Source organism: Gigantopelta aegis, chromosome 12 (assembly GCF_016097555.1).
Source record: "Gigantopelta aegis isolate Gae_Host chromosome 12, Gae_host_genome, whole genome shotgun sequence".
NCBI lineage: Eukaryota > Metazoa > Mollusca > Gastropoda > Neomphalida > Peltospiridae > Gigantopelta > Gigantopelta aegis.
The window spans coordinates 47,530,700-47,548,710 of NC_054710.1; the positions used below are offsets into that span (position 1 = coordinate 47,530,700).

Sequence of the window (18,011 nt, forward strand, 5' to 3'; positions counted from 1 at the left end):
ACGTAACGATCGAAGTTGATGCGTAACTGCCTCGTAAAGGTGATTCGTGCCCAACGACTGATTATAAAAAAGACAGCTTACAACGCAACATAGTGAACTACAGGTGTAATATGCAAAGTATGAAACCAATTTGTAACATAACATAACATAACATAACTGTAAATATGAACTGTTGTACAGGTACATAACTGTTAGGTTTTAGTGTTGGTCGAATGTAACGCGTGATGGTGTTGCGTCACTGTAAAGCTACCATCTTTCTGCTGTGACAACTTTTACGACTGTCCAGTTGCTTACAACTCGTTTCTCCTCGTATAACCCATTAGTTGTTAATCTGAGCGCACCCGTCGTAGGTGTGCGGTTTCACGCAAACGTACACGGGGATGGGGAGGGGGTCACTACATTTTATAAATATATGAAGCGCTATACAAATTAAACCCTGAGATGTGGAGTAAAAAAAAAAGGGTGAGATTCTCAGGGGGGCAACGCCCCTCCCCCTGCCCCCGGAGGGTACGGCCCTGGCGTGACTATCACAATTTAATAGTGTTACGGATTGGTTGGAAGTACATAAACGAAGGCTATTTCTCGTTCCAGCCAGTGCACCATGACTGTTATATCAAAAGCCGTGGTATGTGCTATCCTGTGTGTGGGGTAATGCATATAAATGATCCCTTGCTAATAATAGAAATATACAGCGGGTTTTCTCTCAATTGCTAAATGTTTGACATAAATCAATGTGCTCTAGTGGTGTCGTTAAACAAAACAAAATTTAAACTTTTGTTTTACATAAATGGGCCCACAGGCGGGCGCTTTACCACTGGGCTACGTTCCGCCCCATGTAGCTGTTATTCGTGTGTAATAAACTACTGATCACGAACAACTCGGGTATGACGACTGTTTATGTAGCCGACTGAATTAAGTACTTTTACCAGACACGGGGGTAAAACGTTCTCTTGATTCGCGGTCGGTCTGGGATCGATCCCCGTCAGTGGGCCCAATGGGCTATTTCTCGCTCTAACCAATGCACCACGACTAGTACATCAAAGGCCGTGGTATGTGTTATCCTGTCTAATGGGTGGTGCATATAAAAGATCCCTTGCTGCTAATCGAAAAAGAGTAGCCCATGAAGTGGCGAAAGAGGGTTTCCTCTCTTAATATCTGTGTGGTCCTTAACCTTATGTCCGACGCCATATAACCGTAAATAAAATGTGTTGAGTGCGCCGTTAAATAAACCATTTCCTTCCTTTACCAGACACATTCAGTGTATGTTATTATTTTCAGGTAATAATTTATCGTTTAGTTTGGCCCGCGATCTTGTCCTTAAGGAGTTTTACGGAGCTGTTGGATTTTGTATTGTGCACTTGCTACCCATTGGCGGATCCAGGTTGGGGGGGGGGGGGGGGGGGGGAGACACAGGGGTCACGTGATCCCTCTCCCTCGCCCGTTCGAAATGCCCCTTTTAATGAATTTTGTGTTGTTTTATTTTAAATTCCTCCTCCATAACACACAACACTAAATTGCCTTAACAACGAGACTCTCGGTGTACCGGAGATCATGTCCCGGAGATCATGTACCGGAGATCATGTACCGGAGATCATGTCCCGGAGATCATGTCCCGGAGATCATGTACCGGAGATCATGTCCCGGAGATCATGTCCCGGAGATCATGTACCGGAGATCATGTACCGGAGATCATGTCCCGGAGATCATGTCCCGGAGATCATGTACCGGAGATCATGTACCGGAGATCATGTCCCGGAACCTCTTACGGGGCGGGACCTAGCGCAGTGGTAAAACGCTCGCTTGATGCGCGGTCGGTTTAGGATTGATACCCGTCGGTGACCCCCACTGGGCTATTTCTCGTTCCAGCCAGTGCTTTACAACTGGTGTAACAAAGGCCGTGGTATGTACTACCCTGTATGTGGGATGGTGCATATAAAAGATCCCTTGCTGCTAATCGAAAAGAGAAGTCCATGAAGTGGCGACAGCGCGTTTTCACTCTCAATATATGTGTGAGTTTTAACCATATGTCCGACGTCATATAACCGTAAATAAAATGTGTTGAGTGCGTCGTTAAATAAAACATTTCCTTCCTTCCTGTTTAGAATTCCAGTGTCAGTATATTCAATGTGTTTGCGGTCGCGTGCTAATAATGTATGCAGAAGTCCTTTTTTTAAATTTTACTTGGTATTTACCAAGTATATATTATATACTTTTTCGTTCGTACCAACTTATTTTAAGGTAAAATTCCGATTTCGACTACTACAAATATTGGGACGACATCAAACACTTTCTTTATACAAACACTGATGTTCTATCCAAAATGAAATCTTTATTATTACCCATATGGTTAAAAATATCTTGGTACATATCCAACTGATACGTCCCACTAGAAGTAAGACACGATGACGTCATCGGTTGGCGCACTACAACCTTACAGGAATGTCAATCAAACGAATAGAGTGATATATACACACATAACTTCACATACGTTGTTTTCGCTTCCTATTTATTGCACGAGTTTATTTTGGGCAAGAATATATATACCACGAGACCGCGCAAAATAAACGAGTGCGCTTTTACTTTTTACAAATCGGTTTTTAATTTAACGTCATAAATACACTTTCTTAAATCTATGATCAATCGTCCTTTCATGGATTCACTTGGTGTAATGTTTCAAATATGATGTGACGTAATTTGTAAATCATATATAACGCCAGTATCAAAACGGCGCTAACTTCAGTAAAAATAAAAAGGGAATTCCCCATTTACAAGTTCCAGTCCAGATCGCACATAATATATGTATGATACAAGATAACATTATCACACGGTTTGAAAATTTCTTTATCACAATAGTAAGATTGAATAGGTATGTAATAAAAATTAAGACCGATTATGGGTAATAAATAGGATATTAAACAAGCTTCCATTTCGTATCATGTTTAGTTCACGAGTGAAATAATATTCAGTTGTCACGAGCTTTAGCGAGTGATAGTGAGAAGTATTAAACACGATACGAAATGGAAGCTCGTTTAATATGCTATAAATATGTAATTGTCGTCATGAAAACGTCTGAGTGCGTCGTAAACACGTTACACTGGCATCAGAATCAGGACCGTTCCTTTAATGTCCCGAGGAGTCGTTTTGTTGTGTTTTGTTGTTCTTTAAACTCTTCTAAATTACAATAATGTCAATAAAAATGTCTGCCTCGCCCAACTCTAGAAACTATTGCATAGCCAGGTGCGTGTGCAGGAATTTCAGCAGGGAGATGTTTAGACTGGCGAGGCATGTTTATAAATAGAGGTATCAAGTCATGCTCCCCCGAAAAATCTTTTGACAAAAAAAAAGTGCTTCACCAGCACTTAAGGTGATCGTAGGGATAAGATTGCTTCGTAAAATGGATCCTTCCCCACACCCTCCACCCCTGCACACGCGCGTGATTGCCCTCCTTTTTCGCCCGCTTTGAAAACCAAATTAATATATACTTGCCATAAGTCGCTGTCATCTCCCTACGTCTATGGAGATATCGCCGTTTAACGCGAGCTATCACTCACGCTCGCCATCGCTCCCCTGAGACTTAGTTCAAGGAGAGTGATTTTTAGCTCCCCTTACCATGTGAATTTACATGGTATCAACATGGCAATGTCTTAAAGTGGCAGACTCTAGTTTCCACTCATAAACAGGGACACGAAGTTTGGTTAAGCTACAAAAATGTAACACATTTGGATAAAGTTATAACAAAGTGAAACGGGAGTCTGTAATGTCCTTTCCTGTCCTGGACGGAGGATCCGGCCGTGGCCGGCACCCGTGCCCATGACAGGCGTGAGTTGAAAAAGCTTGCTCTGAATATGCACGTTAAACTCTTTGACTTGACTTTGACTTGTTTGTAACGTTGAAATTGGCAAATACCCTTAAAAATATACTAGTTTGTTTTCATAACCGTCAGAGGTACATACGTTTTTAGAATTATGGGAAAAAATGTATTTTATGTTATTAGGAACATCTAAGGTGCAAAGTTAGCTCTGTCACTTTAAATGGTGTACCAAGTCAGGCCCGTAACTAATGGGGGGGGGGGGGGGGGGGTCGGTCGATCGACCCCCACCCCCCAACACCGGTGACATTTTTTTCAATATGCATGCCCCCGGTTCCCCCAAAACAACTCGGCATGAGTGTGTGAGGCACATTGTAAGCCTAAATGACCCCCTCCCCCTCAAAATCCTGGCTACGGGCCTGCAAGTACCTACCAGTGTTAATTTATATGATATCGATATGACATCTTAAATGGCTACCCATAACCTTCACTCTGGGATGCAAATAATCACTTCTATCAACTGTTTTCACTGCCAAATCTGCCTAAGATACATAATCGCTCTGGTTGAGGGAAGCCGGTATCGGGTGCGAACTCAGTACATACTAGTCCTACAACCGCTGATAAAACCCTCTAGACAAATTAAGGCAGGTGGTATTTACGTGCCACTTGTTTCGTCATGTTTGTCAAATTTACATGTCGACATGTCCCTCATTTTCGTGTTTAATGAACACTTTCTCATTGTTATTGTTATCCGTGTCGCCACGTGAGCCTCGTGGCGTCTGCTGACTACTCTGCTCACGTGACGTCCTCTTGAAGCAGACGACACAGAGCCGGGAGGGTCAGAATTTCACGAACGCACAAAGACGCGCAGTTTGTACTTCTCCAATACAAGGTCAGTTGTTGATATTTTCATTTTAGCACACATGGTTTTTAGTCCTAATAGTTTGTCATAGTCACGATAGTGATTTCGGTTTTAAAATTCGTTTTATTAAAGACCGGGTGATCTTAACCCAAATAATTTTCAAAATGAAGCAAGTCGAAATTAAGTTATTATTATCAGTAATAGTACTAGCAGTAAGTAAGTGTAGTAGTAGTAATTGCAATATAGTAGTAGTAGTAGTAGTAGAAGAAGTAGTAGTGGTAAAAGTAGTAGTAGTAGAAGTATTAGTAGTAATTGTTGTTATTATTGGTGAAGCAGTAGTTGCCATAGTAGTTTATTTTTCATATATCTTAATTTATTGGTTTAGTTTTTATAATTCAGCTTTTCTATATTAAACATTTTATACTTGCAGTAGTTAATTTTTTTAATTTCTTTTATTTCGTTTTTTTTTTTTTTGGGGGGGGGGGGGTTTGTTAGTTTTTGTAATTCGCTTTTATATTTAAACATTTTATGTTTGAAATTGCACTTGCCATTTTCGATTCGGATACAAACGTTAATCAGTTTTGACTCGATTTATTTTCATTGCTTGTTATTCGTTATTAATTTTCCCACGTTTCAAAAGTAAAAACACATGCATAATTATGAAGAACTGAGGATATATGATATTTAAAAAATATATATTAAATTTCGGAATGACATTTGACCTATAGTTTCCAGAAAAAAACTATCAAAACTATTTGACCTCCCCTAGAAGACTGGCAGTGATACGATTAAATGAAAGGTTTAAAACGTCTTGGAGCAATTTCTCTTTTAAAATTTATTTTAACTGGTATTTTTGAAATGATATACAACTTTTTTAACATTCTTGACTTACTTTAAACTCTCGTGCTTAAACCTTAATTGGATATAGGTACGTTAATGTGTTATCCAATCCAATTAAACTCTCTTTCTTTACATCCAATAGCCGATGATTAATTAATCGTTGTGCTCTAGTGGTGTCGTTAAACAAAACACACTTTTTAAGCTCTCTCTCTCTCTCTCTCTCTCTCTCTCTCTCTCTCTCTCTCTCTCTCTCTCTCTCTCTCTCTCTCTCTCTCGTCCACAAAAGGTATTTATGAAAAGTGGTGTTTTTTTGTGAAAAGTTATTGTTTTAAAATCTATTTTGTTTTGTTAGCATAATATATTATTCACAACAGCTTTCTTTTTTTTTAAATTCTCCTCTGACAAACAATTCCTTCTTTTCTTTTTTTTTGTCTGCAAATATTATTTGTAACAAATGCTATGTTTCTTTGAAGAGTTCCTGAGTTATTATTTATGTTGTGAGGTTTTCAAATATTGTTAGTGATAAACCATGTGTGTTATTATGAGACGTTCGACGACTGAAACCAGCATGGAAGTGTACGTGTTGTACCGTGAAGTACAAATCACATTATTGTCCGTAATACGTATTCGTATATGTATGCGTAATGCGTAGTGCTTAATACGTAATCAGTAATGCATATCATTATCTTTATATAATTATAGGTTGAATATATAGAGAATAATACATGAGTGGCCCTTAGATACCATTTATCTCACAACCAGTTGTGTTGACATATATCTAACGAGCGAAAGCGAGCTGGATACCTTTTAAAACAATGAGTTGTAAGATAAATGGTATCTAATAGACGCGAATGTTGTATTCTATTTCTTACATATTTTGAAAAAAAGAACTAGTTTTGAAATAAATTTAAATGTCTTTTCCAACGAAAACCTATTTACGGTCCTTGCGCTAATAATTAATGTGTGCGTCACACACAAGTCAATTTCAAGTTATCGTGTAAGTCACGCAGTTACCGATTCGACCGTGTAATTGTTTTTTCATTGGATGGTATAGCATTGGTGACCTGATCATCACTTAGGAGCAGCCAGTCGTATGTCTTTAAAATGTTATCGAACGTGTGTGTGTTAATACTGTGTGTTATCAAAAATAAGGAATGATGTTCTCACCAACGGGTGTGTAAGAAATTCCATTTATGAGTTTCCGTACGCCTAAGCGTATGCGTCTGCGTATCGGATCATTCTGTGCATTACGAATTACGTATACGTACACGCATTCTTTTGACGGACCAATGAAATTTGCGACTAAATGTATATTTCCTAATGCGAACCTTGCACTGGGAAGTATATTGCGAACTCTGACGTCATTTTAATTTATAATTTTTCTTACTTTCATGATTAAGCATACACAGAAAGTAAGATATTGTAATAGTGATTATCATTATACATGTGTCTTTCATGAAAATATATGGGTGACATCTGAACACATTTTTATTAGCTGCTATATGGCGTCCGACATTTGATTTAGGACCACACAGGTAGAGAGGAAACCCGCTGACGCCACTGCATGGGCTACTCTTTTGGATTAGCAACAAGGACAGTGCATACCACAGGGCCAGGCCTCCCACCTGTTAACACGTTCGTGGTTGTTGATATCACGTTTAGTGGTACTGATCAGATGTTGTCCAAACCATTGAACAAAGCCCTGATACGTGATCGTGTATGATATCCCGTGCGTCATACATGTTCGGTTTGCTTGTGGAACCTCGTGTCGTAGCCTGACTATTTATTTATTAATCAAGGAACAACACGGAAGACTGACTCTTATTATTTCAAGGGGCAGGATTTAGCTCAGTCGGTTGAGTGCTCGCTTTGAGATGCTTGCGTCGCAGGATCGAAACACCTCGGTGGATCCATTCAGCTGATTGGGTTTTTTCTCGTTCTAACCAGTGCACCACAACTGGATAAAGGCCGTGGTATGTGTCTTCCTGTCTGTGGGAAAGTACATATAACAGATCCCTAAGTTTTGCATCTTAAAACTGCGAGGTCTGTGTTTGCATTTCGCAACAACTTGTCAACAATACTGCGACGTAAATGATAAAATGGCTATTATAAACTATGACAGAGTGCTTTATCAACATGAAGGAATGGACATTATGACTTATATTAATGGGTTCTATTAAAAACAAGAAATTATTATAAATTATTACGAGTTTTACAAAAACAAAAACAAAAACTGACAGGGCTCGAACTTAAAGCTCGGTAAAGCTCAACAATGGCAAAATGTAAACACCTGGCGAACATTATCCGTGCATTTCAAAATTTGTTAACATACATCGAAATAACCTTTCAGTCATGTTTATTTGCTGAAAATGTTACTTTAAAAGTGTTTGCCATAGGCAGGTTAAGAATTGCCATCAATGGTCTGTTTCACACATAACAATTCTTTTACGAATTGCCGTTTTGAGACAAATTCTTACGTTCGAGCCCTGAAATAACGATTATGAATCATTTAATTACTTTCATCCAATTAACAGATGATGATTATAAATTACTATATAAAAATTTATCCATGCCCCATCCCCAAATGGAGACTATAAACTATTTAAATGTATGTGAGGTTTAGTTGTTGTTGTTGTTGTTGATGATGTTCTATTTGTTTTATTTAAAATGAAGAAATGACGATTCTAAATTATTACAATGAATAATAAGTTTTATTAAATCTAGAAATTTTTTTATTTATATAATACTTTTTATGAAAATCATGAATTCTTTTTTATAATTTATTATAAACTATGAACAGGTGCAATATACATTTAGAAATACATTTTAATGGGGGCCAACCGCCCTTCGCCCCCTCCTATCCACCCCGGCTATACCAGCGACCAGAAGAAAAAAACCCCTCCTAAAACCGAAATGTGTTGTGCTTTCATTTATTCAATCATCCATTTGACTCGTGCTTACATCCACTGAAAGTTCAAGCACGACTGTCTTGGGCACGTTCTCCGAGATTGCCCGGCGGATGTGCCCAAGACAGGTTAATTTACTATGCACAAGGACATATATTCGGTCTCGTGGCATGTATGCTTGCATCAAATGAACTCGTACAACATATAAAAAAACACGAAAATAATGTATACCAATATATGACATCCTGTACAAGTGCTGTCAAAGCTTCAAAGCATTCATCAAGTACATACAACATTTTTTGTTTCGTCCTGTGACATCTCTTAGCATTGAAGGACGCTTGGCCTTGCCTTCGTTGACCTGACCATGGCCTTTCGCTGGCATGCTCAGTCACCAGGTCAGATTGAGTGAAAAAACAGGTTTTGCTCCTCGTATGAACACACTGGGCAGTTAAAGAGTTTATTGTGTTAATAGATTGTCAACTTTATTTATCTGCAAGGTGTGACAAGGACGTGATGTATTACCATTTCAGTGGAATTTTTTGTAGTTTAGCTCCTACTGTATCAAGTGATGAAAGTTCCGGGTCAAAGTTCAAAGCGCACCATCTACGGAGTAAAAGTAGTCACAGCTCTGATTGGTAGTAATACACAAGCTTGTGGCATTTTTTATTTAATGGAAATATTATTTATTCTCTATGCTTTTATTTCGTGTACGGTGCTATGTAGTGTACGCTGGATGTTAATAAATAAATAAATAAATAATGGAACTGAGATTTTCTGAAGAAACAAAAACTCAGAACAAAGAAAGTTGCTAACAGTAATATTTTAAAATGCCATACGACATTTCAAATGTATTGCAGGTAAATTAAATGTGAGATGCCAGATTATACGCGGCCCCCAATAGGCAAGATTCCAGTATGGGGTACCATTCGGCAAACTGAATCAAAATTACCCAGTAGCCCCATTTCTCTTTCGACAAACCATTCCAAATTATAAGCCAAAATTAATTGATGAAAATTGCGCAATCTTTATATTTGTTACTTAATCCTGCGGAACGTGCACAATTCAATAGCACCACAAGTGTCCCCGCCCGCTACAGACTCGTTCGGGCAGCTGGTGATCTCTTGCACTTAACAGCACAGGCGGTCCTTCCTCCCACCCACCCACCCCAACGCTTCCCTGTCCTGGACGGAGGAACCGACATGGGCCGACACCTGCGCCCATTACGATCGTGCGTTACAACAGCTTGCTCTGAATGTGCATGTTAAAACCTATGTCCTGACCTGACCTGACCTGACCTGACCTGATTTATAAGCGTATTGCATGTGTGTTTTTATAAGTTTTATACCGCTTATGTTATATGAATTTTACACTGCTTATATATTTTACACTGCCTTATGCAAGTTTTATTTTAAAACTACATTACTATCGGCTGTGGGAATTGATTTTTGTCTAGCGGGGCCGTTATCTATTATTGCTTCAAGTGCTGTTTTATACCTTATGCTACAAACGTTCTACTTTCTTCTTGGGTATATTGTTTAAATGCGATATCTTAATATTAACCAGGTGTACCTAAAGCCGTTGTATGTAATGTAGAATATCTAATAAATGCTGTTTTTAGTTCATTGTTGTTTGTGTGTTTGTTTGTTTGTGTGTTTGTTTGTTTGTTTGTTTGCTATATATAAAAAAAAAAATCCAACATGTTAATATTTTAATACTGACTTAGTAAATGATTATTACGTCTCACCATAGCACGTCCCTTTATGTACCAATCGTGGGACATTGGTTGGAATGGGAAAACGTAAAGGGTCCCCCAGGGGATCGATCCTATGAACCGTCGCACCAAAAGCAAGACGTCTAGTCTCTGCGTCTCTAAGCTACGACATCCCTTCCATAGGTAGACAGCAAAGCAAACACGGGTACAGATGGAAATTAAAAGTTTATTTGATAACGAAACCACCATTGCACAGTGATTAATCAATCATCGTCTATTAGATGTCAAACATTTGGTAATTCTGACATATGGTCTTAGAGAGGAAACCCGCCACATTTTTATATTAAAGTTAAGTTTATTTTGTATAACGACACCACTAGAGCATTGATTAATTAATCATCGGCTGTTCGATGTCAAACATTTGGTAATTTGGAATCATAGTCTTCAGTTAGAGTTTTTGTTTAACGACACCACTAGAGCACATTAATTTATTAATCATTGGTTATTGGTTGTCAAACGTTTGGTAATTCTGACACGTAGTCTTCAAAGTTTATTTTGCTTAACGACACCACTAGAGCACATTGATTAATTAATCATCAATTAATGATTGTCAAAAATATGGTCATTGTCATTGTGACACATAGTCATCAGAGGAAACGTGCTACATTATTTCCATTAGCAGCAAGGGATCTTTTATATGCACTTTCACACAGACAGGATAACATATATCACGGCCTTTGATATACCAGTCGTGGCGCACTGGTTGAAACGAGGGAAATAAATCTCAAGAGAGCGCTTTACCGTCTGAAGTAGATCCCGTCCCGAGATACACTAACAAACAGACAGACATACGGACAGAAAGGCAGACAGATACATAACACACATACGGACGGACGAATAGATAGAGGCAGACACACATGAAAAGATGGGCAACAAGCAGTCAGAATAGACGGACATAAAACCAGGCAGATAAACAGACACACAGATAGACAGATGACAGAATGACTGACTAAGAATACTTTATAAAGTAATAAATAGAAACATTAAAAGAGACATTAACCCCCCCACATACACACACACCCACACACACCCCCCACACACACCCCACACACACACAAACGAAAAGACAAAAATAAAATTTAAAAAACACAAAAAAAAAACGCAAAAAAAAGCAACACCCCCCCCCCCCCCGCCCCCCCAAACAACAAAAAGCATCAACAACGAAAAAAAGAAAAATAAGAATAAATGAAAAATAAAGAAGACGAATACAATTTTGTTGGAAACAGGGGGACGGGGGATGTAGCTCAGTCGGTTGAGTGCTCACTTGAGGTGCTTGCGTCGCAGTATCGAACCACCTCGGTGGATCCATTCAACTGACTGGGGTGGGGGATTTTCTCGTTCTAACCAGTGCACCACAAGTGGTCAATGGCCGGCCGTGGTATGTGCTATCCTGTCTGCGGGAAAGTGCATATAAAAGATCCCTTTCTGCAATGTAAAAATGTAGCGGGTTTTCTTTGACGACTTACCAATTACCAAATGTTTGACATCAAATAGCCGATGATTAATTAATCAATGTGCTCTAGTGATGTCGTTAAACAAACAAACAAACAACATTTTGGAAACAGGAGTAACAACACTACAGTCACTGTACAATGATCAACAGGGGCGAGATCTAGTCCAGTCGGTATTGTGCTCGCCTGGGGTGCTGGAGTCGCAGGATCGAACCCTCCTCCCTCGGTGAACTCACTGGAAAAGATCACTTGCTGCTAATACAAAAACATGTGTTGAGTTTCCTCTAACACTATATATCAGAACTACCAACTGTGTGACACGCAATAGTCGATAATTAATGTGCCATCACGATGTCGTTAAACAAAACAAAACTTAATATCAACGTTTAACATCACGCTGGTCATACGGATAAAGCAATAACGGTTGGATAAATTACGCCGCAGTCAGAGATTGCACGCTATTAGGGGTGGGGGGGGGGGGGGGGGGGGGGGGGGGGGGGTAAGAGTAAAGTGTTGAGTTCAAGGAAAACTTCCATATGTGCGCTAAAAGACGTTTGCGAGTATTATGACAGTATTATCTCTTCTTGTCTATCTGTAATATGAAGATAAAGAATTTGGTATTTGAAACGTGAGAAGCTATTACAACCATATAGGTAGTACTAGACCAAATAACAGGATTTCCTCCCAACACTAATGTTCAGGACATTAAGTCATTACTTCATACAGGTACAGTCATGTTTGTGTTTCCTTCCTCAGACAGTGTATTTTTTTAATACTGATATTTCTTTGATGTGCCTGTTAAGGTCTTCATAATCTAGGGGTCAATCATGTGCATGTGTTTTAATGGAATTCTTTAAAGGGGTAGAGGTACTTTGACTATCTTTGTTGTCTCTATATATATACCTGAGTACACACACCCAACTGAAAGTAAATATCTTCAGGAGTTTTATTTTAAAACTATATGCAATATATATGTTTTTTGAGGTGTACATTATATTAGGTTGCACTGTAGAAACAACATTTTCAGTGAGGTTGTCAGTTTATGTCAGAATACACCAGATCCTGGTTGTCATAAAGACACATAGCTGGACACGTTTCGAAAAATGTATGTTATAAGTATAGGTAGTACTAGACCAAATAACTTCCTGCTGGGTCAAAGTTGGAGGTGCACCGAACTTTTGATAGAGAAGTGAACACCACAAGTCCTGTGATTGGTTATAAATGTGAGTGTTGGTTGTAAAAAATAATAGTTTGATCTGGGTTAAAAAAAAATGCAATTTTATTTCATCTAGTACCAATGTGTCAAGTAGCCTTGTGCTTGAAACATGTATGGGGTACCTGTAAAAAAAAGTACTCGAATTTTGTGCGGAACTAGGGTAGTCATAGACGCTACCCGTTATCTCAGAAACGAGCAGCTTGACCCCCATTTGTTTCTGATTCACTTTAAGTGTGAGGGGTGGTAGTATTTATAAATGTGGCGTTTATGTCGGTTGATACGTTGCAGGTAGGAGTTTTAGCCACATATGTTACTATTGTCGTCTATGGGATTTGATTTGGTAGTATACACCCTATAATGACATATTTATACCTACTATTGGCTGCAGTTTCGTGCATAAGTAGTGATATATAACAGGCACTTGTAAACAATTAAGGTTAAAATTAGTAAAAACATTGTTAAAGTTAAAGATTAGTGACAGTGATGTCAATTGTATTATACGACATTAATCAGCGTTTTTCTAAATGAAGGTGATATTTTTAGTAAAGAATTTAGCGGTTAAAAACATTATAGAGTAAACAATTTTGCAGTTTGGAGTAAAATATTGTGTGGTTATTACATATGATGTCTTATTTGTTGTTTGCAACAACAATTATGGTAATTTTAAGATTCCAGTGATGGATTTGCTGTCCATATATTTTGTGATAAATCATTAGCGACCAATAGAAAGACAGTGACAGTGTAAAACATTACGATGAGTTGTACGTACGTCTGCTTATTACTTAATAAATACAATTTTCATTCCGCACACAAACCGTTTAAAACTTGTAAAATGTGAGGGTATTAACAAGTATTTTAAAATATAAATGGATTTCAAAACTAAAACAAATCCTCAAATTCGGGTAAAAACGATAGAAGTTTTGGGGCAAAATAAGCAGGATTAAAACCTTTTCGCCATGTATTTCCATCATTCAACCCACAATATTAGTTGTAATCCATGTAAAAAAAAACCCACAGTGATTTGTTTACAATCCTACATAGATGTATAGTAATGCTGATATGAATAAATGTTGTTATCCACATTCGGGCATTTTCGTTTAATTCGGGCAAAAATCACCCTGGCCCCTTACAAAAATAGGGACCCGTACGTCTATGAACCTCTTTCTCCGGGATTATCTAAAAGGTAGTCCAAATGCCGAAAACCAGACATGAACCTTAAACGCACCTGTGACAACTTTTCAAAATACGACTGCTGCGTCACTGCGTTACCGCATCATAATCTGTGTGGTAATGTTACGCGAATACCATTTGCAACTGGCAACGTCCAAAAACAAAATAAAATATAAGTATTATTATCGTACCTTGGTGTCGTATTTCTGCCAAACTGGAGTAAATGTCCGAATTTAGTAGAAACTGTTTCAATAAAATTTTGAAATCAGTCTAAATCGTAGATAGTATTATTAATTACAACTGCAGGTGGTGTGACAGTCAATACAAATAGTTTACCTTTTTCGACTGTGAATTTTTTGTTTCTGTTTTGATTCTTAATATCTAATATTAAAACTTTGCAGTTTGATAGAACACTTACTGTCTTTCCTTCTGGTTTGACAAGTGAAGGTATAATTCCTACAAGACGCTTGCCTTGAATATTTTAGCTATTTTGTTTGCATATCTTGTGTTCTGTTACTCATAGATACTTCTGTGTTGATGCCTGTTCTTGTCATGTATGTTAATTATGTATTTGAACATGTCCTCTTGTTACACATTGTAATGTTGTAGTGATTGTAGTGTTGTTTAATAAATCTTGAAAAAACAAATATTGAATCTTGAAAGGTGAATCTCTTTCATCCAGGACAATAATTTTTTATTTGCAATTCACCCTCGAGGAGTTCTCTTGACGAAACAAGGCAATGACCTCACTTCATCCAGACGTGATATTTATTATAAAATAAATCAAATTAATGAACAAAAGAACGAAATAAAGGAAAACGAAAAAGAGAATGATTGGATGAATGAATGAATGATTGATTGAATGTTTTATGACACAGCAGCACACAAAAATACACCTGCTGTTGGCTTTCAAACAAAGGTCAGAAAATGAATAAATTCACGATCAATGTCAATATAAACACTAAAAAGTGTAAACAGCTGTGCAAAAATACAATTATCGTAAGTGCGTTTAAAGAAACTATCACGAGTTGGCTGCTTTGTAAGAGATTTCCGATTAACAGAATCTCCGTGACGTCTACAATTGCATAGAAAACACATTTTCCTGCTATGAATATCAGTGTTACGGACGCCTGTCTCCAGACGTTGTAACAGCGAAGGTGGTGAATTACTAAGAAAATATATATAATATGGTTCGACGAGCCCCCAGTCTGCAGAAATGGCAGACGATTAAACTAATACTTCAGTTTATAATGAATGATCACTTCTGACTTTCTCTAAACAACAAAACCAACACAAATCAACATGTAATCATTTAATACATAAACAGCTAACTGTCACCAAGGTGACTTACACTGAATACAACAATCTGTTGTACTGACCACTGCTGAAACTACGACACTCACTTTATATGTTCTCTATACAAATGTTCAATGATATCATCATGTAGATTCATTCGGCTGATAGGACGGTTCCCTCAGTTCAGCTCTGCGGCACTTCAAACGACAGGTAGATAACTGGACTTCAATAAGCTTCAGTTCTGCGACTCTTCAATAATATGTTACTCCAACAATATTGTCCTCTGTGGACATCAGGTACGTGGTTGTACACTCAGACCCTTTCTTCAGTCAAACAGCCGTAACGTCGCTTGGCACGGAGCTTCTATGGTACTGCTACACCAAACCTCAGACAAGACTTTTATGCACCAGGCATGGTCCTTGGAGATATGAGGTAATCTCACGTAACATTATATAGTTCACATTGGATTCACAAGCACCAACCGTTTTATGTTGGCAGTAAATACATTATACGCTTGTGAATGACACATGATAGTTTCTTTGACTTCCACAACAAATTAAGCTCTCATCAGTAGCAGATAAATAGATAGGCCGCGTTGTTTCCACAGCTTTGTAATGAGTGTTCGTAGTGAGTGTTCCAACGTTTAATTATTGTTAGTTGCACACATATGGTGGTTAGTGAGTTTAGTGTCGTTGGGATGTTTAAACAGATGGCCTTACACATGATGTCTGTCTGCTATACATCTGACATCATGACACCCTCCCCCATAACGTAATGATATCATATAACGAAGTTATGATATCATTAAAAGTAAATTATACATATTATGTCCCTTTGACAATAAAAATACATCTTGATAAATGTCGCAATAAAGTCATACAATATACATGATTGATCACTGAGGTAAAATGTACATACTTACCTATTAATGAACTAAAAGTGAGTTAAGCTTTTATCTAACTGGAGCAGGCAATTACTGACCTCCATCATTCTAGACCTAACTTGTAAACTACTAACTATGCAATAATACCATTACCATGACACTAGCTACACAATTCAAACAATTTAAACTTTTCATCACTATTCCTTTGTGTATCACTTAACTACGCGAGAGAGCGTCTGGGATAATATTATCCTTTCCTTTTACATACTCAATCTTTAGATTATATTCCTGTAATTGAAGACTCCAACGCATCAACCTTTGGTTTTTGTTTTGCATTCTATTAACAAACACTAAAGGGTTATGATCTGTCAGCACCACAATCTGATAATTAGCCTGACTCAGATAGATTTCAAAGTGTTGTAGAGCTAAAATTAATGCTAAAGCTTCTTTCTCAATGGTAGAATAATTTCGCTGATGGGGATTCAGTTTTTTTGAATAATAACAGATGGGATGTTCAATCCCCTGGGTGTCTTCTTGCAACAAAACAGCACCCGTACCAACGTCACTAGCGTCAACGGCTAGTTTGAATGGCTTTTCGAAGTTTGGAGCCATAAGCACAGGGGAATTAGTCAATAAACCCTTTACATTTTTGAAAGCCCGTTCACAATCATTAGTCCAAACATATTTTGTGTTTTTTCGAAGTAGGTTGGTAAGAGGAGATACAACACCCGCGAAATTTCTACAATACTTGCGATAGTACCCGACGGTACCTAAAAACCGCATAAGACTGCGTTTACCATCTGGTCGCGCGAACTCACCAATAGTTGCACTTTGGCATCAACAGGACGAACTTTACCCTGACCGACAACATGTCCTAAAAATGTGACTGTGGCATGAGCAAATTCTGTTTTAACCAGATTAATGGTGAGATGCGCTTCTCCCACCCGGTTTAGAAATATGCGATTTCGTTCCATGTGTTCCTTCCATGTGTTACTGAAAATCACTACGTCGTCTATATAAGCCCTGCATCCGTCTAAACCTTGGATAACAGTGTTTATCATACGTTGAAATGTAGCGGGTGCATTCGCATGCCGAATGGAGTTACGGTATACTCGTACAGACCATCGGGTGTGGCAAACGCGGAGATCTCACGAGCTCTAGTTGTTAGAGGGATTTGATAATACCCTTTCAGTAAATCGTAGCAGCTCACAAATTTTGCTTCTCCGATTTCATCAATACAATCCTCAATTCGTGGTAATGGATAACAATCACTCTTTGTTACCGCATTTACGCGATGGTAATCGGTACATAAACGAACACCTCCGTCCGGTTTAGGAACTAAAATGCATGGGGAACTCCACGCACTGACACTAGGCACAACAATTCCCATATCCAGCATACTTTGAATTTCGGCTTTCATGACTGCACGTTTAGCAGGGTTTAATCTATAAGGATTCTGTTTTATCGGCACAGTGTCACCTATATCTACATCATGTTCAATAGTATTGGTACATGTGGGTACGTCCCCAAACACGCTGATGTGTTCTTGAATTAATCCGCGAATATCCCGCTGTTGCTCCACAGTAAGGTGGCGTACTTTGTCGGAAAGATTGTTTATGACCTGAGAGTTACGTAACCGCGGTTCGGCTGCATGTAGGTGTGAATCGTTTTCACTGATCGGTCTGTCGACAGGATTTACAGAGCATACGGGCTCTCTCGCAGGGTTTATGACCATATCATCATTTTCCCGAGGATAGTACTTCTTTAACAAATTTATGTGACACACCTGGTGCGTCTTTCTCCGGTCG

At 38.4% G+C, this 18,011-nt stretch overlaps 1 protein-coding gene across 1 annotated transcript in view; it reads left to right on the forward strand.

The window, feature by feature from the left end:
• The window catches only part of LOC121386320 (adhesive plaque matrix protein-like), a 73,762-nt gene that overhangs the window by 36,726 nt on the left and 19,025 nt on the right, over nt 1-18,011 (forward strand). The gene's annotated exons all lie outside the window — the stretch shown is intronic.